This window comes from Moschus berezovskii, chromosome 9 (assembly GCF_049115385.1).
Source record: "Moschus berezovskii isolate FMDL1 chromosome 9, NW_MosBer_1.0, whole genome shotgun sequence".
In the NCBI taxonomy this organism is placed as follows: Eukaryota; Metazoa; Chordata; class Mammalia; order Artiodactyla; family Moschidae; genus Moschus; species Moschus berezovskii.
The window spans coordinates 68,483,299-68,493,176 of NC_142468.1; the positions used below are offsets into that span (position 1 = coordinate 68,483,299).

Genomic DNA, 9,878 nt, shown 5'->3' on the forward strand with positions numbered 1-9,878 from the left:
GATATATAAATATATATATAGTATGTATAATATATTTTCTGAAAGAGACGGGAATACCAGACCACCTGACCTGCCTCTTGAGAAACCTATATGCAGGTCAGGAAGCAACAGTTAGAACTGGACATGGAACAACAGACTGGTTCCAAATAAGTAAAGGAGTATGTCAAGGCTGTATATTGTCACCCTGCTTATTTAACTTATATGCAGAGTACATCATGAGAAACGCTGGGCTGGAAGAAGCACTAGCTGGAATCAAGACTGCTGGGAGAAATATCAAAAATCTCAGATATGCAGATGCTGCTGCTAAGTCACTTCAGTCGTGTCCGACTCTGTGTGACCCCATAGACGGCAGCCCACCAGGCTCCCCTGTCCCTGGGATTCTCCAGGCAAGAACACTGGAGTGGGTTGCCATTTCCTTCTCCAATGTGTGAAAGTGAAGTCGCTCAGTCATGTCTGACTCGTAGTGACCCCATGGACTGCAGCCTACCAGGCTCCTCCATCCATGGGATTTTCTAGGCAAGAGTACTGGAGTGGCTTGCCATTGCCTTCTCCGGGACACCACCTTTATGGCAGAAAGTGAAGAGGAACTAAAAAGCCTCTTGATGAAAGTGAAAGAGGAGAGTGAAAAGGTTGGCTTAAAGCTCAACATTCAGAAAACGAAGATCACGGCATCTGCTCCCATCACTTCATGGCAAATAGATGGGGAAACAGTGGAAGCAGTGTCAGACTTTATTTTCTTGGGCTCCAAAATCACTGCGGATGCTGACTGCAGCCATGAAATTAAAAGACGCTTACTCCTTGGAAGGAAAGTTATGACCAACCTAGACAGCATATTAAAAAGCAGAGATATTACTTTGCCAACAAAGGTCTGTCTCGTCAAGAGCGGTTTTTCCAGTGGTCATTTATGGATGTGAGAGTTGGATTGTGAAGAAAGCTGAGCACCGAAGAATTGATGCTGTTGAACTGTGGTGTTGGAGAAGACTCTTAAGAGTCCCTTGGAGTGCAAGGAGAGCCAACCAGTCCATCCTAAAGGAGACCAGTCATGGGTGTTCATTGGAAGGACTGATGCTGAAACTCCAATACTCTGGACACCTGATGCAAAGAGTTGACTCACTGGAAAAGACCCCGATGCTGGGAGGGATTGGGGGTAGGAGGAGAAGGGGATGACAGAGGATAAGATGGCTGGATGGCATCACTGACTCGATGGACATGAATTTGGGTAAACTCTGGGAGTTTGTGATGGACAGGGAGGCCTGGTTTGCGATTCATGGGGTCTCAAAGAGTCGGACACTACTGAATGACTGAACTAACTAATAATATATTTTAGAAAACTTATGAATTTATGCCTAGCTAAAAAATTTATGGCATTTTGATTCTACTTGTTTGACTTAGTATGAACAGAATGCTAGATTTCTAATTAAAAAAAAAAGATATGCAATAAGTAACAAAAGTTTACTGTATAGCACAGGGAACTATAGTCAATATCTTGTAATAAATTACAATGGGAAATAAAGTGAAAAATAATATATGTATATATGTCTAACTGAATCACCTTTCTGTGCACTTGAAACATTGTAAGTCAACTATAGTTCAATAAAATATATATATTAAGAAAGAAAAATGACTACTAGGATTTTGGTTCAATCTCTGACCTTCCCATGGCAGGAAAAAGAAGAAATCCCTCATCAGCTTTCCCTTCCACCTAGACAGCTTAACTAGATGGACTATGTCCCCCAGTTCTCCTGCTTCATATTTCTTATAGGTAAGGGCCAAGTCTTATTTGTGTATAACTCATGACACATTATAAATGTTAGGTGTTTGTTAAATATTTGGCAACTGAATGCAGATTTTCCAGAACTCTACTTAAAAAAACCCCAAAACTGATTTAGGGTTAAACCGTTTCAGTTACACTGTTCCCTTCCAAGCAAGGAGGGTTTGGGGGTGATGAGAAAGGAGTGAAATGAACATACTGAATCACTGCCATAAATCTCCACTCCCGATACAGCAACAGTGGACTGAGATGAGATTTCTCCCCAACATAGGCAAGGATCATAGTTTGTAGTCCCACATTTTGCTTCCATTGTTATAAAAGTGTATGATATTTAAAGATCACCATTTTAACCAATTCCAGACTTCACTGAATGCACAAATGAATAAGTAACATGGAAGTACCCTGCTCAGTTTGAAATCTTCCACATAAGGCCAATACCAAAAGTCAGATTATTTTAATAGTTAAGACTGCACTGACTCAAAGAATGGAGAACAAAAAATTTTAATTATCTTCATGAGGTATTAGTAAAAGCAAACAAGTCTCGATGTCTACAAGGATAAATATACTTCAGTTCAGTTCAGTTCAGTCGCTCAGTCGTGTCTGACTCTTAAAGATAATGGCATCTGGTCCCATCACTTCATGGGAAATAGATGGGAAACAGTGGAAACAGTGTCAGACTTTATTTTTTTGGGCTCCAAAATCACTGTGGATGCTGATTGCAGCCAGGAAATTAAAAGACGCTTACTCCTCGGAAGGAAAGTTATGACCAACCTAGATAGTATATTAAAAAGCAGAGACATTACTTTGACAACAAAGGTCCGTCTAGTCAAGGCTATGGTTTTTCCAGTGGTCATGCATGGATGTGAGAGTTGGACTGTAAAGAAGGCTGATTGCCGAAGAAATGATGCTTTTGAACTATGGTGCTGGAGAAAAGACTCTTGAGAGTCTCTTGGACTGCAAGGAGATCCAACCTGGGTGTTCACTGGAAGGACTGATGCTAAAGCTGAAACTGCAATACTTTGGTCACCTCATGCGACGAGTTGACTCACTGGAAAAAATACTTAAGTCACACCAAAATAATCTGGACAATTTAACAATCAAGATAAATTTAATTCAAAAAATAACAGGTAAGGAATCTCCAGTCTTAGAGGCTTGACAGAAGGTGACCATTTGTTCTTGACTGGTTCAGGTGTAGTTCTCTTCGATGGCATGCTTAGCATAATGTGAGTTAATAATTCCAAATATCAGAATCATCTGAAGGCAACTTAAAGTGTCTTCCTTCATAATTTATGAAAAAGATGGCTTGAATTGTACACATAAGCAATAACCAAAAAGCAATAGGCTGAAAAACTGGACTATACTTAAATTTAGAAATTTTATCCATTAAAAGGCTATGGCTGGGACTTCTCTGGTCGTCAAGTGGCTAAGACTCCAAGCTCCCAATGCAGGGGGCCAGTGGTCGATCCCTGTTCAGGGAGCTAGATCCCACATACAGGAACTAATACCCAGTGCAGCCAAATAATTAAATAATTAAAAAAAAAAAAGGCTATGGCTTCCCAGGTGGTACAGTGGTAAAGAATCCACCTGCCAATGCAGGAGATGCAAGAGAAGTGGGTTCAATCCCTGGATTGGGAAGATCCCTTGGAGTAGGAAATGCGCCTGGAAAATTCCATGGACAGAAGAGACTGGAGGGCTACAGTCCACGGCAGTGGAAAATGTCAGAGGACTGGGACTTCCCTGGTGGTCCAGAGGCTAAGACTCTGCACACTCCCAGTGCAGAAGGCCCAGGTTTGATCCCTGGTTGGCGAACTACATTCCACATGCTGCAACTGAGACCAAGTGCAGCCAAATAAACAAACAAACAAAAAAAGCCAGATGACTGAGCGACTGAGCACATCTAATCAAAAGACACCACCGAAAGAAGGAAAGTAACACAGCAGTTGCGGGGGGGTGATATTTACCACAAATATAACTCAGGGCTGATAACGAGAATATATAAAGAATTCTTGCAAATCAGCAAGAAAGACAACCCAATAAAAAATAGACAAGAGATTTGAACAAGCACTTCACAAGATAAGATACTCAAATGGTTAATAAACGTATCAACAAATGCTCAACTTCATTAATAATCAGGAAAATTAAAATCACAAGATAATAGCTAAAATTTTAAAAGATCAACAACATTAACTATTAGCAAACGTATGGAACAACTGAACACTCATTCACCGCTGATTCGAGTGTACTGGTACTGTATTAAACATGGAAGGTGAAAACAGACAAATGCTTTGACCCAGGAATTTTCTCAGCCACCTTTGTCCTGAAAGCTAAAAACTAGAAATAATCCAGATATCTATCATAGGTATAATGAATAGGAATAAAACATAGCAACGAGAAAGTATTGCTAAATGCAGACACTTACGAACCTACAGAGACAACGTTGAGCAAAGCCAGACACAAAAATAGTCTTTCTTTATATAAAATTAAGAAACTGGCAAAATTAATCAATGGTTTTAGTAGTCAACACAGTGGTTACCTCTGACGAGAAGGGAGAGTATTAGAGAAGGGGGCACAAGGGAGGCTTCCGGGGGATGACAGCATTCTTTCTTGACCTGAGTGGTATGGTATATTCATTTTGTAATGACTCATGGAGCTGTACACACTTTTGATCTGTGCATTTTTCTATCTGTATACTACACTTGGCTTACAGGTTTAAGAAAAACAGGCATATGTCACTAGAGATCATTACCTGGACATCACGTAAACGGTCTTCGGCATTAGAAAAAGCAAATTATCTTACTGGCAACTGGTGCGTACTGTGGTAAGCAAAATTTCGTGTAATGGAAAGGGCACTGACCAGAAACCTGGAAACCGTGGTTCTGGCTTTAGAGCTGTGACTCTGTCACTACACGTCTCTGGATCTTGGATTCCGAAATGAAGGCCTCCCAAGGTTCCTCCCAGCTCTAAACACTAGAGTGCGCTTCTATTTTCCCCTCAGCGAACTGCGACGGTCGAAGCAGCCCGGACACGTCCCGGCTCCGCCCCGCCATTTCCGAATTTCTCACTGGGAGAAACGGAAGGGCCCCTAAGCCTGCTGCGGAGCTGGGGCCCAAATCTGGGCCTAAGCCTGGGTCTTGCTTATGCCGGGACGAACCTGGCGGTGGGAAGGAGCCGGTCTGCGCCTCATACTCACCTGGGCCTGCCGTGCTTTGCTATTCGCTAAGGCAGGCTGCACACTCCGACTGCCGTCTGCTGGACCCGCCCGCGCCCGATCCCGGACGGACTGTAGATCCCCTCGCTTGTGCCCCGCTTCTCTACTCCTTCGCTTCAGCCTTCTGCACAGAACCCAGACGAGTTTCAGCTTCCAACGGCGCTCCTGCGGCGCGTCTTGCCTCCTCTAAGGCCTCGGTCTCCAGCCGCAGCGCGCGCTCTGCCTACAGCTTTCGGAAATCCCGCCAAATCCTATTGGGCAAGGCCACGCCCGCGTCAACGTAACGTCTCCCCACCCTTCTCGGGCCCGCCTTCCAGCCTCTGAGACCACTCGTGAGACCGAGAGTTGGGCTCAAGGAACTTGAGCTTGCGGGATGCTGTGGGTTCCCGTCTTCTCTTTCTCCCTTAGGGCTAACCCTAAACTTGAGAGTTGCGTTTTTCTCACCCTTTACCAGATCGAGGACTACAACTCCCAAGAGGTTGTGGGCCTCCCGAGACCACATATCCCAGTATGCACCGCGGGCGGGCGACTCAGCTGTAGCTCCCTAGCCCTTCTCCTAAATAACCAGGCTCTTGGGAACTGATGGCTTAGACAGAAAAGAATTCGCCTACTATGCTGGAGACCTGGGTTCGATCCCTGGGTCGGGAAGATCACCTGGTGGAGGGCATGGCAACCCACTCCAGTAATCTTGCCTGGAGAATCTCCATGGACAAAGGAGAGTGGCGGGCTACGGCCCATGGGGTGACAAAGAGTCGGATACGACTCAACGACTAAGCACAGCACTGGGAGCTCTTAATTTGTTTCTTTTTTCTTTTTTTAGGTAATTAATTTATTTTTTATTGGAGGCAAATTATTTTACAATATTATATTGGTTGGTTTTGCCATACATTGATATGAATTTGCCCCGGGTTTACATAAGTTCCCCCTCCTGAACCGCCCTCCCACCTCCCTCCTCCCTTTATCCTCCCTCTGGGTCATCCCCGCATGCCAGCCCCGAGCATCCTATAACATGCATTGACCCTGAACTAGTGATTCTTTTCACATATGACAACATACGTGTTTCAATGCCCTTCTCCGAAATCATCCCACCCTCACCCTCTCCCACAGAGTCCCGAAGACTGTTCTATACATCTGTGTCTCTTTTGCTGTCTCGTATACAGGGTTATCATTTGCATCTTTCTAAATTCCATATATATGTGTTAGTATACTATATTGGTGTTTTTCTTTCTGGCTTACTTCACTCTGTATAATAGGCTCCAGTTTCATCCACCTCATTAGAACTGATTCAAATGTATTCTTTTTAATGGCTGAATAATACTCCATTGTGTATATGTACCAAAGCTTTCTTATCCATTCATCTGCAGATGGACATCTAGGTTGCTTCCATGTCCTGGCTATTATAAACAGTGCTGCAATGAACATTGGAGTACACGTGTCTCTTTCAATTCTGGTTTCCTCGGTGTGCATGCCCAGGAGTGCGATTGCTGGATCATATGGCAGTTCTATTTCCAATTTTTTGAGGAATCTCCACACTGTTCTCCATAGTGGCTGTACTAGTTTGCATTCCCACCAACAGTGTAAGAGGGTTCCTTTCTCTCCACATCCTCTCCAGCATTTATTGCATGTAGACTTTTGGATAGCAGCCATTCTGACTGGTGTGAAATGGTATCTCATTGTGGTTTTGATTTGCATCTCTCTTATTATGAGGGATGTTGAGCATTTTTTCATGTGTTTGTTAGCCATCTTTATGTCTTCTTTGGAGAAATGTCTGTTTAGTTCTTTGGCCCATTTTTTGATTGGGTCATTTATTTTTCTGGAATTGAGCTGCAGGAGCTGCTTGTATAATTTGGAGATTAATCCTTTATTTAATTTGTTTCTTAAGGGTCTAACCTGGGGCATTTGGCCCTTCAGGTTGCGCTGAGCCTCTCAGACCAATTACGGAGTTCAGGCGCTTTCTAGGCTCTTGTAGATGGTGGAGCTGATGACGCTGAAGTACATGGGTGAAACGAACAGTTAATGGAGAGAAAGAAAGGACTGAAATATTAGTCAAGCTGTGGTACTTTACTGGAGATTTGCAGGACTCCGGGTTTTGAGAATGTAAATCTTTTCGTAGTGTATTAAAAGTTGATTCCAGTTTTAAAGTGTGATTAGTGTTTACTGGGCGCAGATGAGATGGAAGGCATTATAAGCACATAGCGCAGTGTGCGTATGGAAATTAACAGTGTGGTTAAGGAATAGTGTCTGATGAGGGAGGAAAAGTGTCTTACCAGGTGCTGAGAGTTTACGTTTATGTCATTTCTATGAAGAGACATAGGGAGAAGGAAATGGCAACCCACTCCAGTGTTCTTGCCTGGAGAATCCCAGGGACAGGGGAGCCTGGTGGGCTGCCATCTATGGGGTCGCACAGAGTCAGACACGACTGAAGCGACTTAGCAGCAGCAGCATGAAGAGACATATAAGACCATTATAGAACTTTGATCTTTATTCTTTAGGTAATGGGTACTTCTGAAAGTTTTTAATCCGATGAATCTCTTGCTTTAGACCTGTTTTTTGTTCCGCACCACTTTATATTTGTGGAGTGCTTTAAACTTCATGAAGTTTTTATTTAATCCTCACATGGTTACCCTGTGGCATTGAAGGACAGATTTCGGGATAGAGTAAAAACAACAGAAACTGTTATGAAGTGCTTGAAATATTTCAGGCAAGAGATTGTCGATTTTAAAAAACAGTCACAACCTAAAGGTTGACTTTTATTTGGTGGGAATTTTTAGGACTTAACCCCAGGAGGCAGCATCTCAAGTAGCCTTGAGGGAACTGCTCAGAGGAGGCAAGGGGAGGAGCCAGGTTATATAGAAGTTCTACTACAAAGGACAGGCAGGCTGAATATCAGAGATTATTGTTAAAGGAAACCAGATATCCTAAGTTAAGAAATTTGGTGATTTTCCATGTCAGGGAAGATGCCAGAGTCTGGTGAGATCTTTGTTAATTGATATGGCAGGAAATAACTCCATTTCTCAAGATGAAGGTTTGCATTAGAACAGTGACAGAACTGATTCAGGAAGCATTCTGAAGGTAGAATTAACCTAACTAGTGATTCTAGATAGTAATTGGGGATAACAGTGAACTGCCATCCATACCAGAGATACACACCTTCATGCCTATTCTTCACATACTCTCCTTAGAACACCTGCAAACCCACAGCCCCTCTTGGCTGTGAGATGATACATGACTTTGACCTTTCATTAAAATAGAATTTCTGTGGCTGTGTGGATATCAAACCAGAGAAAACCCATTTGCAGAAAGGTTAAGAAATTGAGAGATAAGAAAGTGGGAGAGAGTCAAACAGAAACTGTTTTGAAATCTGACTGCTTCCCAGATCTTTTCAATTTCTCAGGGGCCCAGCAGCACTTAATGATCCTGTGGTCCATGAGATAGCTCTACATTCCAATTATCTTTTTTTTTTTCAGCTTAAATATGAGTAGTTTTATGTTCCTTTCCTCCAAGACAACCAACTAAGCTGGAAGTGAGACAAAGTATATTTCTTACTAACAGTTCAATTAGCAATTCATGAGAATATCTATAAATGTGTAATTGAAGTTTTGAATATATATATCCTAAATTACAAGGTAAGTGACCAATCTGGAATCTCAAGGAGGCAACTTCTAATAAAACCAAAACTTAATCAGCAGAAATCTGATCATTTGTTCAAGAATATCATCTCATCAGCATAATCAACCTGGAGCACAAAAAAGGAAATCCCATGTCACATCCAAATGATCTATTTGAGTAGTGCAAGAATGATGCAATATTAGAAAAAGTCAGTTATAATTAGCTATATTAATAAGTCAAGGAGAAAAATCAAATGACTAATTTTATCACATTGGAAAGTATTTGTCAGGAAGAAATTTTCCTCTACCCTCATAGGTTTTTCTGGCTGATCTGAGAAACTGACATTAAGACAAAAGGAGAAAAATCAAAAGTTTAGTAACAGGTACACCTGGGAGTGACCCATGAAATCTGAGCATCTCTGCAAAAGAGCAGAAACCCTCACCTTAAAAACCATCTTTAGCTAAAGACAAAACAGGATGTTGGGGATAGTGGCTTAGGACTTTAAAGGAGAGGAAGGCAGATGGAAAGGCAAATGTTTGGCAAATAAATATTTGTTGGGTCATGCAGAGACAATGGAACACAGAGTAGACTTGTACCTGGAACAAACCCTCTGAATTTTTTTTTAGGCAATCAGGGGAAAGGTCAAAGTTACTTTCTGATCTTGATCGGGTCTTGACTGTTTTCAATTTGAAATAACCCACAAACCAGAAATATTTTGGAGTGCTAAGTTCTGTTCTACATATCTAATAAAATTAAACATCAGTTCAGTTCAGTCACTCAATCATGTCTGACTCTTTGAGACCCCATGGACTGCAGCACACAAGGCCTCCCTGTCCATCACCAACTCCCGGAGTTTACTCAAATTCATGTCCATCGAGTCGGTGATGCCATCCAACCATCTCATCCTCTGTCGTCCCCTTTTCCTCCCGCCTTCAATCTTTCCCAGCATCAGGATCTTTTCAAATGAGTCAGCTCTTCACATCAGGTGGCCAAAGTATTGGAGTTTCAGCTTCAGCATCAGTCCTTCCAATGAATATTCAGGACTGATTTCCTTTAGGATGGACTGGTTGGATCTCCTTGCAGTATAAGGGACTCTCAAGAGTATTCTCCAATACCACAGTTCAAAAGCATCAATTCTTCGGTGCTCAGCTTTCTTTATAGTCCAACTCTCACATCCATACATGACCACTGGAAAAACCATAGCCTTGACTAGACGGACCTTGGTTGGCAAAGTAATGTCTCTGCTTTTTAATATACTGTCTAGGTTGGTCATAACTTTTCTTCCAAGGA

The 9,878-nt window shown here is 42.3% G+C and overlaps 1 protein-coding gene across 1 annotated transcript in view; it reads right to left on the bottom strand.

Annotated features, from left to right (window-relative positions):
- The window catches only part of RAD51 (RAD51 recombinase), a 35,001-nt gene extending 29,616 nt beyond the window's left edge, over nucleotides 1-5,385 (bottom strand). Inside the window, exon 1 of the mRNA XM_055436213.2 lies at nucleotides 4,962-5,385. The gene's annotated coding sequence lies outside the window, so the exon portion shown is untranslated. The remainder of the gene's footprint in view (nucleotides 1-4,961) is intronic.
- Nucleotides 5,386-9,878: the final 4,493 nt, after the last annotated feature.